Below are 4,022 nucleotides of genomic sequence, written 5' to 3'. Positions count from 1 at the left end.
CTTGGATTCACTTTCAGCAATAATGACAGCACACTTTGTCATTACTGCAGCACTCGATTCTGCCTGCACTTTGGACATGAGATCACAGAGCATATCAGCGGTTTACAGCTTGGCTTCACTTATCGTTTTCATGTTGCTGACTCTGCTCTCAGCTTCAAGAAGTTTTGTATGCAGTACATTCAAGATACTATTAAACGCTGCCCTGGGCTGAATGTTGATATCTGGTGCTTTGATTGCGCTGCAACTTCAACTAAATTGGTCCATTTGATGGAATCTGCAGCTGTCATTATAGGCTGCCGTAATGTTATCATCAAAATGATAATACCACATGAGCGTCTTCATTGCTTATCCACCTGCAGGCTGGATTATGGAAGATGTGTCATTACAAACTGATGACACGATGCTCCTGGATCCTTGTACAAATTGAAGGATTTGTCTGAAGACAGCTCATCTCACACTGATTACTGACTAGACTCATTTTCTGCAGAAATCTCTCTCAAATCTCTCTTCATGTTAGCTTTGTCTTTAATTTGTCACATGCTGCATCGCCTCTTATCTATAGAGTCGAGTCTGTTTGTCAATACGGCGGCCCTGAGGCTGTTTGCTCTTAAAACTGGGTATTATTTGCCTCAGTGCAAAAACACAAGGCAAACATGTGTCTATATATAGTAGATAATGTTGGCAGGAAAGATGAATAATTAGAAGTCAGGACTTTTTATGCTCAGAGCAAAATGTCACAAAAGTATATATAAAAAAATCTCTGTGTCATCCTCAAGCTCGGGTCCTCTACCAGAGGCTTGGGAGTTTGAGGGTTTTGCGCAGTATCTTCGATGTTCCTAGGACTGCACTCTTCTGGACTGAGGCTTCAGATGTTGTTCCTGGGATTTGCTGGAGCCACTCTCCCAGTTTGGGGGTTACTGCCCCAAGTGCCCCCACTACCATGGGGACCACACAACCCTTGACCTTCCACATCCGTTCCAGCTGCTCTTTCAACCCTTGATACTTCTCAAGTTTCTCATGTTCCTTCTTCCTGATGTTGGCGTCAGCTGGGATCGCCACATCTATCACCACTACCCTCTTCTGCTCTTTGTCCACCACCACTATGTCTGGTTGGTTAGCCAGGACCTGTTTGTCAGTCTGGAAGCTGAAGTCCCACAGCACCTTGGCCCTGTTGTTCTCAGCCACCTTCTGTGGTATGGCCCATCGGGATTTAGGTACTTCTATTCCATACTGGTTGCAGATGTTGCTGTATACTATCCCAGCCACTTGGTTCTGCCTCTCCATGTACGCTGATCCAGCTAGCATCTTACACCCTGCTACTATGTGCTGGACTGTCTCATATATATAGGGTATAGTTAACTTAAAAATGGATATTTATTAGGAATGGTAAGACTCAACAGATAGATATGTAGTGCAGCATATAGAATAAAATAAGATAATACAGACTATAAATAAAACACTTTATGTCCACCAAAAAGTTTCATGAAAAGTGTTTTTAATCCAGTTCAATACAGAGTGAGATGGCAGTGAAGTCACAGCATGCAGTGTTTGATTTGACGAACAAGCTCAGCCACATTTCCACCTCCCCAAGACCCCTATGACATCCTCTAGCTGTCCACCATATGTCCTCAGACGTTCCCACCTGTCACCTCACTCCCTCACTTCTTTCTGCACTCCAAAGACATGCACTCTATATGTTAATTTGTGACTCTTAAGTGTTGTAGGTGTGAATGGGAGTCGAAATGGTTGTTTGTCTTTATGTGACCTGTGATGAGTTGGCAACTTCAGGGTGCACCCCAACTCTCATCCTAAGTCAGCTGGGATAGGCTTAGGCTTCAGCCCCCTGAAACCTTGTCTAGGATAAGCGGTTACAGAAAATTTATGTATGTATTAACAATGTGTGTTTTGTAGATCTTGTGCTGTCTCTTAGCTGGGAGCAATTTTAGGATGGCCCTGTGAGACAAACATGCATTCAGTTTGGCTACAGTAACATAATAAGCTCATTGAAGTAAATTTAAACCCAAAAAATGAGCTTCTTTGGCTTGACTGTGCAATATTATGAAGTCAAATGTTTGTGGTTAGGTCATTCATCTCTTTTGTGTCTCCTCTCTAGGGTGGCTAAGACAGTCCCCAGGGTAACTGAGCACCGATTTAAAGGTTCCAGGAAGTGCTGAGTAGTGTATCTGCTCATTAGGGTTTCTATGATTTCATTGCAGCGTGTAATGTCGTTGCCAGTAGCAGGCTATATAAGGCTGCCAGTTTCAAGCATGAGCTGCTGCTGTTAGGACCACATTGTGCCCGTGGTTCACAATATTTTATGTGGAGAAATCTCTGTATTGTTAACTTGTTATCAATATGGGTGAAATAAACACCTGGTTGGTCTGAATCTAATCTCTGACTTAAGGCTCCTGCTTTCATCCAGCCCTAACAGTCCTACAGCATTCATATCAAATCATTTCCTCTCATTGCCTGCCAGGTTTTCAGTGCTACTCATTCCTGTGCTTTCCAACCATCTGAATCATGAACTCTGCACCTGAATCCTGAACCCTGTTACCTGCCTGTCTGTGAGCTTGGACATTAAGGAGTTTGTGTGTATGTATAAAATTTGTTCTGCCACTTCTAATTAAAATATCCTATCACAGCTCTGACCTATTGCACATTACCTTTGGTGGACAGTGCTTTTGAGAATTGGCTGTGAGAACCACTGACACAGCCAAATGAACAGCCTGTGCTGTGGAAAAAAACAAAAACTGACTTCCATTAACTTGACTGGTGAATAGTCACCCCATGCAGTGTAGTATGGCCCTCTGGTACTCTTTAACTTAATGAATTAAGTGGGCAGAGAGCCAGCGGAGGGGAGATAGAGAGAGAGAGAGAGAGAGAGAGAGAGAGAGAGAGCAGAAACCCGTTCCCTGAGTGTTTCCACTGCCTCCAGTTACTTCAATGTCAGCCAAATCTCAGAACCCACACAAAGGATTAATTCCTGCAGGAAATACAGTAAGTGTCAGTCCTCAAGGACAAAAAAACTGTTCACCGGTTCGTTTTGGATGTCATCAGCATAAACAGCATACACTTCCTCCATTTTCCCAGACAAGGTATCCAGTGCACTGCCACTGTTACTGATGGTCCTGAGAGAATGAACTCTGCACTGTGTCGCATTAATTTAGACCGGAGATAAAATTAGATTGTATGGAAACATATTTATCTTGTGAAAACTGAATATTTATGTTTTTTAATATTTTCAGAATAAATAGTAAAATGTTCTGGAAATCATGTATGAGAACAAACTGCCCTCATAAGAACGCAGTGTTGTTGAAAACGTCTGTCTTACCTGATATAAAGGCTCATTACAACAACTTGTGCATTGCCTAATTAATCAAACAGACCAACAGAGACCATACAAGACTCCCCAAATAAGCACTTGCCCTTTGTGAGAGTCAAACAATAATCACTTGAGGATAAGAGAAAATTGGCTGTCAACATGGAGGAATTTCTCCTTCCTCACCTTCCCCAACAATCACCATAGTAATGAATCTTGTTTGTATGTAGCTCATTGGGTTTGTGGCAGGCTCATTAAGACTCGGTAGATCTTTAAACAATATTTTAAAGAGCTGAAGGAACTATAGGAAGTAGCATTGTAAACTAGGGTTGGTCATGTGAGGTTCAGTGGGTTCATACTGCTTGTTGGTATGCATTCAGGCCTGTAGCTGAGTCGGACAAACAGGAGCCAACAACAGCAGGGGTTAAAGGAGAAGTGAAGCTTGGGTTTCAAGGAGGAAGGATGACATGTGATGATGATCAGGTCACACATCCTGACCACAATGGCCGTAATGATGTAAGGATAATTTTGGTGAGGTGTCAAATGCTGATTTGCTGTCTGAAAAATGTTGCAACTATGAAGGTAAGTAAGGTAAGACATCGAGGGAATTAATATTTGTTATGAGCATCATGGGACAGGAAAATGTTTTATAATTTAATATAACACTGGTAGATGTATTTAGGCAAATTAAACAGAGAGAAAA

The sequence above is a fragment of the Larimichthys crocea genome, chromosome XV (genome assembly GCF_000972845.2).
Source record: "Larimichthys crocea isolate SSNF chromosome XV, L_crocea_2.0, whole genome shotgun sequence".
NCBI lineage: Eukaryota > Metazoa > Chordata > Actinopteri > Sciaenidae > Larimichthys > Larimichthys crocea.
The sequence above is the reverse complement of the archived record's forward strand: the minus strand, read 5'-3'. Positions refer to the sequence as shown.